The sequence below is a fragment of the Passer domesticus genome, chromosome 3, assembly GCF_036417665.1.
Source record: "Passer domesticus isolate bPasDom1 chromosome 3, bPasDom1.hap1, whole genome shotgun sequence".
Taxonomy (NCBI): domain Eukaryota; kingdom Metazoa; phylum Chordata; class Aves; order Passeriformes; family Passeridae; genus Passer; species Passer domesticus.
This window is the reverse complement of record NC_087476.1, coordinates 44,226,678-44,245,143: the sequence shown is the minus strand read 5'-3', so window position 1 is coordinate 44,245,143 and position 18,466 is coordinate 44,226,678. Positions and strand designations below refer to the sequence as shown.

General features: G+C 42.5%; 1 protein-coding gene across 5 annotated transcripts in view; it reads right to left on the bottom strand.

Annotated features, from left to right (window-relative positions):
* PRDM1 (PR/SET domain 1) overlaps positions 1-18,466 on the bottom strand; it is a 101,728-nt gene that overhangs the window by 31,155 nt on the left and 52,107 nt on the right. The window contains exon 1 of one of the 5 annotated variants that reach the window (XM_064412825.1): positions 1,952-2,115. The exons of the other annotated variants lie outside the window; for them this stretch is intronic. The gene's annotated coding sequence lies outside the window, so the exon portion shown is untranslated. Of the gene's footprint in view, positions 1-1,951; positions 2,116-18,466 lie in introns of those variants that run through there. 5 annotated transcript variants of the gene reach the window in all.

Here is an 18,466-nt window from a genome sequence, read left to right as displayed (position 1 = left end):
CTATTTATTTTTCAAACCAAACTGTTCAGCCAACGTCATAGAGTATTTGGAGAAGGGTTTGGATTTTTTATTTTCACCCCTGAAGTTATGAACTAGCCACTACTGTGCCCACCTTAGAAATCAACACAGTTATTATCCTTTACATGTCATTTTGAAAGTGACCTTCCTGTCACCCTCATAGAACAATTTCTTGTGACAACAGTTTATTCTGGTTGCAGTCACACCTAACGGACCCATTTTGCAAACTGCCCTGAAAGTCTCACCCGAGAGTTTACCACAATCTTTCTCTAAAGCACAGCACCAAATTCCAGGACTCCTAGAGACCAACCCCACACACTCAGAGGTCTCCTTCTGTTTAACTTTAGCTTATCATCCTTGTAGTAACTTGAATAAGTGTTAAAACTGCACTTCAAGTTGCTCTTAAAAAAAAAAAAAAGAGCTTGGAAGATGTCAAATGAAAGCAGGAAATGTCTATTCTACTATTAATATTAATGAATCCCTAATGCATTTGCAACCCACTTGAGGTTAAGTCACTAGAGTTCTTCTTCTGACAGCTATTCCTCATCAAACTACCACTGCTGAAGATGTTGATGCTTTCCCTTTTGCTCTGTAATCTCTAAACCAAGTTTAAATCACACCGGAGCCTACCACAAAATAATGTATTTTAGCCTAAGTGAACACAAAGCCCTGGAGACAGCAGTTTAAAACAGCACACATGTCCGCTCAATTTATCATTTTAAGATAGGAAGCTGCCGCAACAAACAAAACACCTCCTTGAAAGTGGGACAGCAGCAGATTGCAGTGCAGAAAGCTCTGGGATCTTTTGTTTTCCTGGAGAGCAACAACACGGCTTTGCATAGAAAGACAACAGCCTCCCCTTGCTGAAATCTAAATCAGTTCATATAGAAAAGCCCGCCAACTGCTAGTTAGATGGTAGCAAAATATTGCAGATAATTCACTTTTCACGATAAAGCAGGAACAAGCAGGCATGCAGCACCCAGCAGGGGCTCAACTGATAAAACGGTGTCAAACTCAAACCATTTGTCAATTGGGAGGGAAGAGAGCAAGCTGAAAGATGGATTCAGGAAGTAGATTTATCTAGTGCGACACATTAACTAGTATAAATACTAAGGAAAAAGTAAACACATTTACCCAGCAGTATCTCTAGCCAGCAAAGGAAAGGCTTCTGAGCCTCAGACTGATGCTGGCCATCTAACCACTCAGCTGTCAGCTACAGCAGCAGTAGCATTTTTCTTCTTGTGCAGGATTGCAATGACATTTAATTCATGGCACTAAAAGGTTTTATTAAAAGTGTACATTATAATTAAGCAAAACAAAAGCGTGACTCGTGTGCTGTTCTAGTCTCCTCCCTCCACCCAGTAGCCAAACCAATAAAACCACCTTGGCAGCAAACAAGTCAGGTAACATACCCCGGAGAAGAGCACAGATTTGTTATAGAATCATTCACTTGGCGTCTGGCTTGTTCAAAACTGCCTTATCAGAAACTTCTGTGCCGGAGGCTCCCGAGGCAATGGAGGGGGCTGACAATGCAGGTCAGGCACAGTAATTCGCCAACAGCGTAATGTGGGGCACATAAACAAACTGGAATAATGCAGGGCAGAAGGGCTCTTTGGATGTATGTTTTCCATTGGAAAGTATAAACAAATAACACAGTCTGTGCACGGCACATCTTGCTACAATCACTGAGAAGAAGGAAAACATTTCAAAGGGCTTTAGGATACCAACCCACAGCTAAGTGGCAACCTGTAATATCAAAGAATAGTGCAGCATATCAGCAAACCATTTCAACACTCAATCTAATGCAAACCTCAAAGATTAACAGCAAAGTAAGTCATCTGCATCTCTCCCCCCTTGCCTTCGCCATCCCCCTCCAAAAAAAAAGGGTTAGTTCATAAAGAAAACAACAGCACTATTCTTTGTTCATCTGTACCTTTATGTGTCCACACAGCACAGGTTCCCCACCTCCAGCTTATGCATCTCAGGATTTTAGTCCATATGGAAAGTCTGTCATTCGCTCTCACACTCTTACACACACACGCATGCTCACGCACTCCACACCACACCCGCACTCTTGCTCCCCAACACACACTGCCTGGAACTGCTCCGAGGATTTTAGAATTTCCTCTTGCTAGCAGATTCCTCCCTCCCCTCACATCCACTCCACCCCGTTCTGTAATTAGGCTTAACAAGAACAATTAACAAAACAAACTCCTCTCCGCCTGGTGGCCTGATAATTCTGATTGTCATAATGTATTAAGATGTGTAAGCCAGTTTAAAATAAAGGTAAATGACAGCATTGCACAAGGGTCATTTTGCACCTATTTCTACTGCTTTTATCATAGGGATAATGAACATTCAGCCACGCCTTTAATTTAAAACATAAACCACCAAAACTCACATCTGAACAGCAGAACACAAAATTAATGCTTTTGAACTAACAGGACTATTTTTATTTTTTCCCTAGTTTGCTAGAGGGCTGCTCCCTTCTCCTTTGCACAGCAAACTCCTTAGAAAGATTTTTCTTTATGGAGCTAATTTGTGATCCTAAACATTCAAGGTGTAAAATCAAGTTTTAATGCATCTTCTGACTTTACAGTTGTCCATGAATAAACGGACAATTGTTCCTTTTGCCCTGCCTGGTGTCTAATGGCATGATACAGGAGACCAAAGCCTCAACATTTTTCTGATGGTTTCTCTGTCCGCTTTTAAATCACTTTCCTTCAGCAAGCAAGTCACATAACTTTAGTGTCAGAATCATAACAAGACCCAATCGAGGACTAACTGATTTCAGGTGGTCAGTGGAGAAACTTTGATGTTCTTTGATTTCAGTGAGCTATGGGTACAACACGCAGAGAAAATTTACAGACAGCCTGAATTCAGTTAGAAAACATATCTAGTTCTTGTTCTGCTTATACACTCTGAATTTGCAATGAAAACTATCAGCATGAAATGAGTAAATGTATTAAAATCATAAGCACACAGAAGACCTGAAAATAAAACTGGTTTGATATGCGATAGGGATTTGGGTTCATGTGAACTGAAAAAATCATTCTGTTCCCTCAGTTACGTACAGACTGATTCACAATACCATCTGCCAACTAACCACAAACATTTTTTTTAAAAAAGACAAAGAAAGAAAAAAGAAGGCTGGTGTTGCTAGTATTCTGTTGGAATAGTGCAGTTTCTGATAAGCTAGTTGTGTTTTCCCAAGTCAGTGATTTCATCTCTGCTGGGTGTCAACATTTACACAAGAATAATTTGGGGGGTCAGAAAGACATCAGCGAATGAGATTTCAGAAGGTTTCATAACAGCACAGATTGCTCAAACCCAGGGAAAGGAGGGTTTCAGAAGTTCACTCTTCTGCTTCTTCATTCCTCCTTCCCTGAAGCTGAGTCAAAGTTCTGTAAAAACCTACAGCCAACCATCAGATTTGCAAGACAACAGACTCACATAAAAAACTCCAAGCTTTACAGTGAGACAAACACTCCAAAATGTCAGTAAATGGGAGACCTATTATGGTGCAAACTCAGGCATTCTTTCAATTGGTAGGAGATGCCAGGAGATCTAAGATTGTGTACAGAAACTCAGTTCTGCAGTCTTAGCATAGGACACACCATCTTTTTCTCCACCTCATTCGGTGTTCAGAAAGAAGAGTGCTGACTAGAAGAGCTGTTTTTCCAGAATTTTTTCTCTCTCCTTTCTCCTATAAAGGCCTAGTGCCTTACTTTAACCACAGACCATTCAAATGAAGACAACCAATTTTGTCTTGTATTTTTCCACTTTGCTCATCAGAACAGCAGCACTTGAACGCTTCGCAAACATCAAATAATGACTAATCTGATTTTCACAATACCTCCCCCATATGTTGATGAGGGTATTATTGCTATTCTCACTCTGCAGAAGGGGTATGGAGACACAATGATATTAACATCAAAAGCATACATTACTTTTGGGATGCAGAGCAGCTGATTTACTCAGCCCAGTGCATTATTTTATATGTTCAAAGCATTTCTCTTCCTGGCATCTGTGATGGCTCTGTGTTTTTCAGGGCTTCACCCAGGAAGATGTCAAAATTATTGCACATCTGCAAAAGGCTTTGCTGAGGTGAACTGGCCCAAATCTTCTTCCGAATCACAGGCAGGAATAATACGTAGTTCTTCAGAGCAGAGCTCACCTGCTCTGAGGACAGCAGAACTTCTTCCTACCACGGCCATCTTACTTCCCTATGCAGCTGCAAATGAGATGGCAGGAAAAGGTGTCTTAAAGATAGCATTTTATTACACCACCCCAATTCCTCTCCCCTAGCAAGCTTGTCTTATGCCTGAATGAGGCACGTAGCCAGCTAACAGTAATTAAATGAGTAATTAAAGACTGTATCGTAATGCATAAGAGGATCAAATTGGAGTTAGGCAAACAACCTTAAACTCTGAAGAACTTGAATTTGCAATTTTAGTAATGTTTTTCTACAGTTTTTATGCTGATTTTTGAAACTGCAAATAGAAAAAGCAGAGATCTCATGATCTGGCACTACTCTGATGCCTAGACAGATCAAGAACAAAGCTGAGGTATTCTGATCTGCCACAGGCAGACCTCTGTAGGGACACTGGCAGACCTGGCTCAGAGCAACCATAAGGTTGTTTTTGGCAAGGTTGGCACAAATGTTGGAAGGGATAGGACACTTCTGTTGATGGATTTCATCAGGTGATTAGGCTGGCAGTGGAGGATTGACTCCTTTCAGGCATCTTGATTTCATGCCAGGTGTGGTGTGGAGTTTATTCTTCCTCTTCCAGTGCTCGACTCAGACTTCTGATTGGTTTCCTTGCCCAGCAAGTCCTCAGCTTGTTCCTCCTGACCCCTCTTGTAGTTTCCCTTTCCAGTCACTCACATCTACCACTCTCACACCCAGGCTCCTATGCGCCAAGTCTTCTCATCAAGCCAGTTTCAGTCCCTCCTGGTTCCTCATCTGCACTGCACTTCATTCCTGTCCCACTTTAGGGAAACATAACGCGCTCTCCATCCCCATGTGCCCCTGCTGCCCTGCTGCCCAGCAGGCCTGGCCTCCCCAGCCTCCTCATCAGTGTGGTGCAGTCAAGTCTGCAGGCATCTCCTGGTGCTCCTGTGCAGGCACGTAGCCCTGAGCTCAGTTCACACCATGTTGAGCAGACATGGTGTCAGGCCAACTGGAACTCCTGTGACTATGTTAGTATGGCACTGAGCCCGAGCTAATAAGCCCTGGTGAGAAGCCGGATATATTAGCTTGGGCTTAGCACTGTGCTAATGCAGCCAGGCAGCTTTTGGATCAGAGCTGGCTTACATCCCGCCCGCTTTTAACACCGAGCTTGCTTGTCTTCGTCTACAATAACCCATAAAGATAAATCCCCTGGTCTTGTACTAACCTTACTCTCAGTTTCCCTCTTCCCTGACACTGCTGATCTCCAAGCATAGTCTCTTCTCCTTCATAATCCCCTCCAGGTTCAGCTCTCATCCATAGGCTTTTACAAACAGTTCCTTCTGATCACTCTCTGGCCTTGGGATGGTTTGCAATGAGCACGTGCTGAACACGCACTCCACTGCTCTCAGTTCCAGTGTTCCATTCTAGATCCAACAGTGTTTGCCCGTTGAAGGGAGCCGTGATGCCCTTCTGCAGCTCCTGGGAGGGCTGCTCTGCCAATCTTCTAGGCTGGCTTCTAGCTCAAAAGCAATTCTCCTGGATGTGGGAGTCAGATAGAGGTGGGGACATTACCAGAGTGTGTTCTGGTCTTGCTCTGACAGAAACCCAATGCAAATAAAGCACATGTGGAGATCCAAGAACTGGGAAATGTTCCTGACAGAGGAGGTGGCATTTGAGCATCTCAGACAATGACAGTTACCACCCTCCCGTGCCACTACCGCTGCCCTTCCCCAAGTCACTGAACCTGTCATTCAAACTTTGCTCCAAAAAATGGGGGCTGTCATGGTGGAGATTACTTTTCAACAGAAAAGTCATCACACCCCTAATGTTAGCAATACAATTTTTGTCATAGCCAAATTCTTGGAAATGACAGAACAGATTTTGGGGGAAAATGCGTCCATAGGAAAACAAAATGTAAGAAACACCTGAGGCACACGTTAAGAGTTTGGTAGATTTATGAGAACCTTAAAGTGAGATCTCCTAATGCAAACTGTCTGTCTGTCTTAGCAATAGGTGATGCTAACAGGGTACTAGATATAGTTCCCTGAGATTTATTTTAGGGGCATGTTATTGAAAACTCTCCTTTGTATGAGAATGAAAATATTTCCATCAGACACAAGCCACAAACAAAGCACGTGCATAGATTTAAGTCCTTTTTCCTTGGTCTGCTGTTCCTCTTTCAGTGACCCAGGCCAATGCACTAGAATTTTATTACTTGTACAACAGGGCAAGGTTTGTTAGAGACAGAGAGGATGCTCCTATTCCAGTAAGTTTATTCAATTTTCTCCTTTTCTTATACTAAATCTTAATGGGAAATGCAGACAATGGAATGCTGAAACTCCTAATTTCCATCACTGTTAAGATTAGAAAAGTAAACAAGTGACTATGTAATTGCAGTAGCTTGATGTAATAAAACCAGATCCTTAAATGACTAATCTCATCACCAAATAATAACAATAATAGAAAATCTTTTTGAAAGAATAAATTTGCACCAGTCTGTCTCAGCATATCCCTCTCATTTAAAACTATTAGCGCTACATGCACACAAATCAGGCAACGGGGAGTAAGGAAAGCTTGCAATCAGACCTAATGTCTTCCCTTCCTCTCAGCCCCCAGTACAGGACAGCCACTTCCTTTCTACAAACGCTTTGCTCAGATCTGTACGCAAGACAGGCCACATCTTCCGGGGAGGCTCAAAGTCTTTGCAGACACACAGTTGCCTTCAAAGCATCACTGGAAATCTGTGTGGGAAGACTCTAAAATATTAAAACCATCCTGTACTCTTTTCTTCTAAGCCAACAACAAACCGCCTCTAAACTTATCTATCACTTCTCTGCTCAGTTTATTCTGGGCTGCAGAATAAGCTTTCTGACTACTGAAAAAGATATACAAATGTATGAGCTGCACCACATGTGCAAAGCAAAACAAATAGAGAAAATATGTATGTCCCTTTCAGGAAGACAGTTCTTTTCCAGAACATTAAAATTATGCACAAGCGTTTCCCCTATTACAAGAAGCAGGCAAAAAGAAAGCTGGTGTGAAAAAAATGCATTTCCAAATGCAGTTTATCTCTCCTAAATCCAAACTGACTTACCTTTTAGATCAACACTTCATTGCCATCTTGCCTGATTTTCTTCTTCCACAAGTGAACACTTGCCCTCTAGCAGATTCAACAGTCATTTAAGCCATTGTCTTCAGTTTTAAGAAATCCCCATCTGAAAGTTTGCTACGGCACTTGTAACCACAGCCCGGCAGCAACAGGACGCGATGCTGCTCCTCCTCGCGCAGTGCTCGGGCAGCCAGCCCGTGCTTACCAACTACAGACCAGAGATGTCATGTTTTCTGTTTCCCCATTTCTACCCTGAGAGCCGGCCTGTGCAGCAGGATGACTTTCAGAGACGCATCCTTCATACCCTCTCCTTGCTGCCAGATGTCCTCTGCAGCCAGTTCATTGCTTTCATTTCGTACTTCACAACAGCTTAGAAATTTTAATAAAAATTCCCGGGCTCCTACTCCTGAAAAAAAAGTTATTATTCTCACAGAAGGTGGAGAGGCCAAAAGAGCTGATCTCAGTTAAATCTTCTGAATTTCTCTAATTTGACATTTCTTTCTGACTGTCAAATCCAGGCTGCTGACAGTTCTTTATATATTTATCCCTTTGAAATATGGTCAAGCTGACAAGGTGTGGGGCAGTACAATAGTGATGCTGTTCCCTGAAATATCTGGCACATTTGCACTGTGCTATCACAACTCACTGTGCAGAGAGAAGAGGGCACTAACAGACCCTCAGAGGCTCCCGGTCAGTTTCTGTGGATGGATGCTCTAACCCCACAGATAATGATGAGGATGAATCAATTGATTTAAATCTGACAAGGAAGTAAAGACAAACAGGTGCCAGAAATTCAGTGTACATACTGGTTACTGAAAACAGGCAAGGCACAGGGAAATATTTTTTCTGATTAATTTACATAAAAATAAATTTGACTTTTGTAGAGTTGATGTGATTTTGCAAATCACCACATTGAAGACATCTAAACAAAGTCCATCTGCATGTTTATAAACATGTACAAGTGTTTAAGGGGCACAATATGTTAAAAAAGTCAACAATAATGGTTAGTCTATGCTTCCAATTATATTCTTTCTTCAATTAGTCTTGAAGAAACTAACACCTCTATTAATCATTTCAATTAACTCCACGCACCACATGACATCCGCACCAGCAGCCCATATGTTGCGTTCCAATCACCCAAATATTAAAGCCTTTTTAATTGATTGATCTAAAGAACATTCAACAGGCTCAAGGTGGCAGCCAGCCAGGAAATCCCAAAAGAAGATGACAAAAAGGTGGGGGTGCTAAACCAGCTTCCCAATTTGTTTTTCCTCTTCCTCCAGGGTTCACTAAGTTAATCCAATCACAGCCCATAAAGCCCCTTTTTAATAAAATAAATAAATAGATAAGAGAACACACATGTTGGCTTTCCCCCAGAGAAGCCCCCTCCGCTAAAGCTGGAGAGCCATCCTGTTAAGAAAGTGCCGCATAGGAGGGTGCATTTTTTATCCAGCAGAAATATTTAGCTTGGCCGCCCGCCAGGGAATGCTGAAAGAATAGACTGAATTAGGGGATTTACCTTCCACGTGTTTGGCACGCGTCATTAGAGGCTCTGAAGAGCTTGACTCTTTCGCTCTCTCACTCTCTGTTTTTACTCCCCCCCACCAGAGCTTTGATGCAGAGAATAAAGTATGAGCTATAAGAGCAGTTGATGTGTTGCAGTTCCAAATGTTGGCACGGTGGCTTTTGTGCTGTCGAAGAAAACTGGTGCCCAGTTTCTGAAGGTTTTCTTTTTTTTTTTTTAATTCCAGTCAGGTATGGGGTGATACATTTTAAAAGCATTTACTTTAACACAGAAAAAAGAACATGCTATTTTTCTTTCTCTATTTTCTTAACAACAACAACAACAACAAAAAGTTTCTGAAGTTTTCTGTAGACAGATTTAAGCTGGGAGAAAGTGGCTTAAAAGTAAATTCCGTAAGTGAAACTCCAACCACAGAGCATTTTGGGAACTCGTTTGAAAGGTTACTTTTGTAACAATAACCCATTAATTCTCTGTCATTTGACTTTTATATGCTGTCATGTGGACTTAGGTTATTTTAAAAAACATTTCTTTACCTAAGTACTTTGTTCTTGCAAAAACCTATTAAGATCTATAACCAGAACATGTTAGTAGAGGTGATTGGTCTATACCTCAAGTAACTTGAGTACCTTCTCAGAATTTCTGATTTGTGAAAGGAAAGGCTGTGTTTTAAGTTAGTCTCTGCCACCTTAACTTAGGGCAAGGAAAAAGAAAAAGATAAGGAAAAACCCCACAGTTTTCAGGTTAATAAAAGCATGGAGGTCCTTAAACCAAGAGTAAATGCAAATGTTTGTGTCTGGCACATGTGCCAACCCTGTTTACTGGGCAGACTCTTGCAGATGGACTCGCAGTGCCACTAACACCCATTCATTGAGCTGGTGTGAGCACTGGAAGAGCCCTGCTGCAGCTGCCTCTGCTGTACTGTCTCATCACAGTATCAGATAAATACAGACCCTATTCACTCACAGTTTTTATTGCTATAGAAAAAAAGCAAATCAGTTTAGAAGCTACTTGCTGACATGCTTACTCAAAGCAAGACTCAAGCAGAGTTTCTGAACTACAGTACTGGCTGTATCTTTATCCTATCTTCACTTGCAAAGAAATCTGGGTCTGACTTCGGTTCAGCTAATTCATGCCACCAGATGACAGATCACATGTGAATTTTTATCTCTCTTTCAGTAAAACTAGTTCATTGGGCCTTGCATATCAGGAGATCCTGCAGGCTGCAGAAAAGCAACTTAAGGGATGGATACAGATAAAAATACAAGATATTAATTCCAACATCAGAAGGGTGCTGAGGACCTTGTTGACCCTAAAACACCTCAGTTGTAGGGACCTCCTCTTAGTTTAAGGGAAGACCTATAGCTTATCACTTCTTAAGTAAATCATTCATAATTCATAGCCAGGTTGAAAACCACACAAATAATAAGCTCTCAGTATTACTCAGCGGAAAGTGAGAACTGGAGTTTTCCACCTAAACCCGTAAAGGCTGACAAGTTCAGACATGGTTTTGTGAGCTCCTTCCTGGACCCCACGTTTTTAATTCAATTTAAAGAAAGCTAGGCAGCCACTTCCCCCCTGTCTTTGAAGTAAAGATGTTAACATCCGTGCTAATAATACAAACTACCCCTTCTTTTATCAAAGGCTTCAGCAATTGCAAAGGCTTTCTTTTCATCACAAAGAAAAACTGCAAAGTAAAGCTGCCTGGTTCTGCTACTAACAGGGCAGGTTTGGCTCTGTACACTGCACAGATACCAGCCAGTGCCCAAAGAACTGCTTTATAAATTCATAGAATTGTTTCAGTTACAAAAGGCCCTTAAGATCACATAGACCTTAAAGATCATTCCAACCATGAGTTCAGCAATGCCAAGTCCAGTGCTAAACCATGTTTCTAAATGCCACAGCTACATGGCTTTTAAGTACCTCCTCCTAGGATGTTTGCTCCACCACTTCTCTGGGCAGCCTGTTTCACTGCTTGACAACCCTTTCAGTGAAGAATTTTTCCTAATATATCCAATCAGAACTGCCCTTTATGCCAGAGGCTGTTTCCTCTTGTCATAGAGAACAAGTCCTCACTGAGCCTCATTTTCTCCAGGCTAAACCACTCCAGCTCCCTCAGCTGCTCCTCATAAGACTTTTTCTCCAGATCCTTCACCAGGTTTGTTGCCTTTCTCTGGACTCACTCTGGCACCTCAATGTCTTTCTTGTAGTGAGGGAACCAGAGCTGGACACAGTGTTTGAGGTACAACCTCACCAGTGCTTAGTACAGGGTCCTGGTCACTGGCCAGGTCCTGCTGGCCACACTGTTGCTGATCCAAGCTGGGATGCCACCGGGTTTCTTGGCCCCCTGGGCACAGGCTGGCTCATGTTCAGCTGCTGTCAACTGGCACCTCAGGTACTTTTCTGCTGGGCAGCTTCCCAGCCTGTAGTGCTACATGAGGTTCTTGTGAATCAACTGCAGGAGCCAGCATTTCACCTTGTTGGACCTCAAACAATTGGCCTTGGCCCATTGATCCAGCCTATCCTGTCCAGATCTCCCTGTAGAGCGTTCCTACCCTCCAGCAGATCTGCACTCCTGCCCAACTTGGCAATCTGTGAACTGACTGAGGGTGAACTTAAACCCCTTGTTCGGGTAGTTGATTAAACAAATCTGGCCCCAGTACTGAACCCTGGGGAACACCACTGGTGACCAGATGGATGTCACCCCATTCACTGCCGTTCTCTGGGCCTGGCCATCCAGACAGGTTTTTACCCAGTGAGGAGTACCCCTGTCCAAGCCATAAACAGCCAGGAGGTTGCTGTGGGAGACAGTATCAATGGCTTTACTGAAGTCCAAGTAAACAACACCCACAGCCTTTCCCTCATCCCCTAAGCAGGTCATCTGGTCATAAGGAGGCCAGGTTAGTCAAACAGCACCTGCCATTCATAAATCCACGTAGGCTGAGCCTGATCCCTTGTTCTCTTTTATGTGTCAAGATGATCTGATCCAAAACCTTTATGTTTCCAGTGGAGTGTGTTTGCTGCTTACTGAATCTCCAGATGACTGGCCATGCAGAATTTGAGTACTCAACACTAGTACCATTAGGAACTGCAAAATACAATTCCCTATCAGTTGTTTCCATCTTATCAGAAAACAGAGCATGTACTCTAGACTGACAGTCCCAAATGAAAAAATTCCTCTGTGGAAAGACTGCAAGTTTAATAAAAGGTGAATGAGCCACTGAGAGTAGCTCAGTTGCTTAGAGCATGGTGCTAACAATGCCAAGGATATAGGTTTGATCCCTATATAGGCTATTTACTGAAGAGATGATCCTTTTGGGTCCCTTCCAATTCAGAATATTCTGTGAATTAAGATGTGTGTGCTTCAGGCTCACATTCCATGACAAAGTTCCACAGGTCAGCATGTGCTTTTCAGTAAGGGAAGGCTTCCCTCTAAGGTAAGGCGGGCAGTCTTCCCCACACCACTGGCGCAGAGCTGCCTTCCTGTAAAACATCCCCTGACTCAAAAGGTGCATTTCTGCAGCACTGGCCCCCATCATGTATGATCCCAGGGACATGTGGATTTCCATTACTATAACTAGAAAATGCCTGCCTGCTTTACCCCTTTAGTGAGTACAGTGAGGCCAAGTGTATTTTAGTATTTTGATTGATATTTTGAAACTTACGTCAAATAATAGAGAACATTGGCCTGACAATATCAGTTCCATGGCAAATTGCTTGATGTATTTGCCACCATTGAAACAAACTTGTGTTTAAACACAGTCTGCTTATCATATTTACAGAATAAAAAGATGACCTTTAAAGTGCAATAAAAGAGCTCCTTTTTCCTCCCCACATCTCCTCCCTCTGTGTTTTTAATTAAAACCATGAACCAACACATGTATCCATCCTTCCTTCTGTAATAGCTTGGGATTCCACTCTCAAATACTATACAGATAAAACGAACATTTATGTGTTAGCGATTTGCAGTGCAGTAAATTCTCCTTTCCAAACCTGCCGTCTTCATTAAAATCTTATTTGCTTTGTAATCTCCTTTGATCGCTAAAGTTATAAGAAGCCCCCTCCTCTCCTTTTGATACCATCAGTGTAGCTTTTGACCAGAGAGCGTGATGAATTAAATGTATGACAGATATGACAGGTGAGGAGTGCTTGGAGAGGGCTTAAACAGCAGGGATAAGACAAAGCCCCCATTTAAGAACAAAACCCCTGCCCGATGGCTAGCCCGTTAATGACCAACCACTCTATTTGTCCTGGTGGATGAGGAGCAAGCTGATACTACAGACAAAGCTTTGTTAGCCACGGGGCTGTTCTTCAATCAGGCCACACAACCAACTAATTGAAACGCCCAGTTTTTCCCCCTTAGGATTTGATATACAAGCCAGGGGGTTTGTAGGTGTACTCTTTTCTTTTTCTTTTTTTCCTCTTGTAATGCATTAATTCAGCCACCACAAGTTTACAGCTGGACTAAGTGGAATTACACCATATAAACCTAAAAATCTATCTGCAGGGATCCAGCTAAGCCCTGGAGAGAGACAAGTCCAGCAATACAAATCCAAGGAAATTTGGAAGTCAATCCATTAGGATTACCAAGCCTTTGATTTTGGAAGTCACAGGCTCAAAATATGGAAGTGATGAACTCTATCTTCCTTCATTTTAGCCTCTTTTCACAGGACTTATTGACCCCATTTTTTTTTCTGTTAAAATACATTGATAAATGTGAAGGAATTATGTTGGGCTTCCACTATATTTTAAATTAAGGAAGACATGAAAATATCTGCCTTCTTGAACTTGTGGGTAACACATCCTCTAAAATTTCATACGTATTTTCTACATATTTAAAACTGCCACAAGCAAAGTCACAACTCTTCTCATCAGCTAAAGGCCCCTGTCCCCCTCTTTAAGGTTCAGGTTAACTTCCAGCGTAGCGTGCTGCACCTAAACGTGGAGCTTCAGGCCCCAGTAAAAAAGTGGAGCTTCAGGCACGGGTAACTGTAAACTACTGGCTGCTTCCCAGAGGTGAAGAAATCTCTGTGCCCCCTGCAGACCAGGATTATATTCTCAATGGGCAGTCTCTCATTTTAGCCCACCAATCTGCGGTTAGCAGAAGGCCAGGAGTTTCCAGGGGTAGGTGTCAATGCAATATTCACTGTTAAACCCAAATGGTCAAGAAAAATTAGATTGCAGGGATGTAGAAATTATCTGGGTATAACAGAAAACACTACCTGAAGCAAGAATTTTCACTTTCAGAAGAAATTAATTTTTTATCTCTTTGCTCCTTCCTGTCCTGCCTCAGAGTGTGCTGTGGCTGAATTGTTTGTGCCACAGGTATCAGGAAACTTGGGTTCTGTTCTTAGCTCTTCCACAGGTCTAGTATGTGGCTTCTGGCAAACCTCAGACCCTTTCTGTGCCTCAGTTTCCCTATATAAAAATGCAAATATTCCTACCTATTTCAGAAAAAGTGTGGTCCAGTGGTTTAAACCATCGAATCAAGATGTCTGAATTCTCAAACTGAATATGGTATCAATTTCTGCAGTCTTTGAAGCAACTACCCTTACTGACCCAAGGGGTCAGCTTCCCCTGGGAAATGCTGAATGGCCAAAACCCAGGCTTCCTGGTAGAACATATGTGCTGCTTTCTGGGTAAGTCGTGTTTCTGTCTGGATAAGAGCTCAGCCTCACCTCACAGCGAGACCACTTATGCGGAATGTAAAAGAAAAGATGGCCCAAGCTACAGCCAGCAAAGCTTTCGGGAGCTGCTCTCACCAGAAGGCCATGGAGACCTTCTCTCCACGTGCTTGTCTGCAGACCACCCAGCAGAGCTGGCCTGACTCTGGCTCAGCCCTTACTCTCCTAATTCAGCGTGTGGAGGCGTAAGGCCAAAGTTCCAAAACTCCACCATGCAGGACAAAGGGCTGAAATGACAACTTTCCCCTTCCCCAGGGAGCACTCTGGAACTTTTGGCCATTTTGCAGCAAACCACTGTGTCTCTCACGCTCTCTCGTTCTCCACTTCTCCTCCATGAAAACTCCCCCAAAGTTTTGAGTCCATTCAACTCAGAATAAGTAGTAATTTGAAAACTTTTGGAGGGCAGAAAAAGCACTTCCTGTCTGGCTCTATCTCATGGTTCTCTGACTCACTGGACACTTGCAAAGGTTAATTAAATAATGTTTAGATATTCATGATACGTAAAGCCCCAGACAAATGGTGTTAACATTATGATGCATAAAACTGTCATTCAAAGAGAACAACCTTATAGAAATAAAGAGGAGAATATTGTTAACCCCACATAAATACACATTTTTTCACTATGAACTCCAATAAATATAGGCAAATTGTTAGCAGGATTGTCACCAGCCTTGTATTGGAAAAAACTGGACTGATTTTTAGGAAAAGAGCATAGGGATTCAGATCAGTAAATATAGGGGAAGGGGGGTGCAGGAACAAAAAACCCATTAGTCTGGTGTATTTTGTTTTTGAATGTGCAGATCTGAACGGAAGCTGCATTTTTTTTCAGACAGCTTTCCAATCTCCCTATTAGATATAATGTTATAGTCTTATTACACATGTTGCCTACTAGATGTGCTCTGACTTTTATAGATGTCAACTCCATTTCTTAATTCAAGACATTTGTCTCTTGTGATCTCTGCGCCTCTGGGTTAGAGTTCCAGCCAAAGAGGTGAGCCAGCTTTGTATTTGCAAAGCAGCCATAAAATCCTCTGGTGCTACATCCCTGAAAACTGCTGCTGCCCTGCAAAAAGGCCTGGATTTTGTCTGTCTGCAGCTCAGCACCCAGAAAGGACATTTTGCAGAAGGGCTCAGTGGACATTCAGGAAAACTGCTTTCAGGACCTTATCTGAAGGACAATACTTAACTTTCACCACCTGGGCCTGGCCCCTGAAAGGAAACAGTCACACTCAATTATTGTCTTTTTCTAGACAATTACTATTTAATAAAACCTCCAGCTGATATTAACTGGTGGAAAAAAGGCTATTTTTAGTCAGGACAGTGATTCTCCCTCACTCCTTTCATCTATGAGTAATGTATTTCCTTTTGCTCTCAGTACCACAAACCAGTCCACACCAGATGCTCAGTATTAGGTAAAATTAAAAATGTGGGCATCATACCCTTTGAAAGATGCTTTGAACTCAAATTAATATACCTAAACCCACTATTTAAATTAAAGATATCCTGTCTCTCTGCTGTGTAGTTTTCCCTTTTATCAGAAGGGGAATTTTAGTCCATTTAAAGGTTTTTTGGTTCAGCTCCACAGACCACGCTTTGACTTAACAACACATTGTAATTTCCTTTTAGCCACAAGAATAAAGGAAATGTATAGAAGCAACACCATAATCTTGTCAAGCACTCTCTTTCGTTTCCCTGAACAAGCCTGTTTGAGAAAATGTGAAGCCTAAGATTTTTAAGATGTTATCTGGAAGATGTTTAGATCATGGAACACTTTTATTGAAAACAGACGTAAGTATTTTTATGCATTTACTGATGTACCCACACACATAAAATATATGCCTACTAAATTCTTTTATGGACAAGAACAGAACAGACTGAAACCTGAAGAGGTTTTTCAGACTTCAATCCTCTTGCCTCAGCATTTTACCTTTTCCAGACTTTTGCCCCAAATCTGCATGGATACTTGAGAAAGCCCCACCAGGGAAGTAACAACCAGGGAGTGCCTGCACCCAGACTCACCTGTGAGCAGGGCTCTGTAACTGCTGTCACAAGTGAAAATGTGGGAGCAATGTAAAATACACTGATTTCTCATGTATCTCTATGCATATATGTAAAATGGGCTCTTGCATGTCTTGTGCCATTTATTTGCATCTTTGATCTTTTTCAGAACACAATTATTTGTGACTGCTCTGCTTCTGGAGCTACAGGACTCAAGCAGTTTGCTGAACATACTTGGACTCTACATTTCCTAAGCAAACACCAACCACCTTCATGTTCAGTCCATTCCCTCCTGATGCCACCCTTGATGTCATCATTGACAATGTTCAAATGACAGGCAGAGGTGTAAGAGCTGCATCTTCCCTTTGGCACTGAACCATGGAGCTGTGAGTGCCCTGGTTTAGGTTCCATGGGACCAGGAGCCACATCCTGTCACAGACAGCAAGCCTGAGAGGCACCCACACGTGCTCTGGGGCATCCAAGTGCACATGAGATGCTGTTCCCTCTGCAGACCCCAAGGTCTCTCTTGGTCCTTGGCAGCTCTGCCAAGGTGCTGGTGAGGCACTGGAGGGCAGCTGGGTCCTGGCCACAGGACAGCACAGCACAGGGAGGGGGACCTGCCAGGAGAAAACCCAACCACCAGGCTGTAGAAACTGGTGCTGCTGAGCCTGCTGTACTGGACAAGTGGAGAGGTAATAGCTGGCACTGCTAATGATGCCATGAAAACTACTTCAGGACAAAAAGAGCAAGTTAAGCATCTGCAAATTCTCTCAGTGCTGGTTAGACAGTGATAGTAAGAAAGTTTATCCCCAAGAGCTTTCTCCTCACTGAGGGTGTTGAGTTAACTGGAGGTGACCTCTCACTGACCCACAGGCAGCATCTGCAAGTGGTGCGCGGCGGTGGCAGCCAGGAAGCACTTCTCCCAAACAGTGCCTTTCAAAATACCACTGCAAAAGGCAACAGCTGAGGTGAGCCAGGAGTCAGCCACTCAGCCCTGTCCAGCATGGAGGACTCCCTGCAATCTCCCTTCACCCTCCTGGGATTTCATTCATCTTCATTTGCTTTTTCTTGCTGCCATTTCCTCTGACTTTTCAAACTTGGGACACTGGTAACTATTATTCATTCTCTTGTTTCTTACCAGCCACGCAGCTAAGAACTGCAACTTTCCATCAGTAAATACCATATCAGTTGTTATTTAGGCATTCTTTTAATCACTGCATTTTTTTTCCCTCAGGTATTTCTTGAGCAAAAGCAGGGTTTACTCATTATTGCAGTTAAGAAATCTAAGAGAGAAATATCTCAATGCAACTACTAAGTGCCACTCTGGGTAACCACAAAATAACTTGCTAATGAAAACTCTGAATAGGAATGAAAATATAACTGAGGTATAAAGAAAGTAACTGTTCAAACCATTTGATTTTAAGCAAGTATGAACAAACCTCTTCATTGTGTACCCTTTTTTTGTCTATAAAAAGGGTGAAGACATAAAGCAGCAGGACTTAACGCTTCCATGACAAACAATGGTGCAAACACCAAGAGATTTTCCAATTTCCAGCTATAATAAACCATTCAGCTCTGGGTAATTCCAATAATTTTAGTCATCAACTTGCAAAACTGCATAACTCGTATTCAGTTGACATGAATTTGAGTAATCTTCTTGCCACGTCTGGTTAAGAGAAGACAATAATATATCCTGGTTTCACAGTAGGGAGAGGGAAAGCTATCTCTTCTCTTCCTCTCCACTTCTTGGTGGTTCAGGAACAACACAGGAGAAATGGAGCTGTTGTGAGGGGAGAGAATTAGCATGGGAGATGAAAAGGCAAGGAGGAGTTCTGGTAGCAGATTTGGGCATAGGATCATGTTCACCATTCTAAGAACAACCCCCAAAACTCTTAATACCTCAACTTTCCTCGCCAAAGGAAGAAGGCAGGCTCTCTAGCTTGCATTAGTGGATAACAATG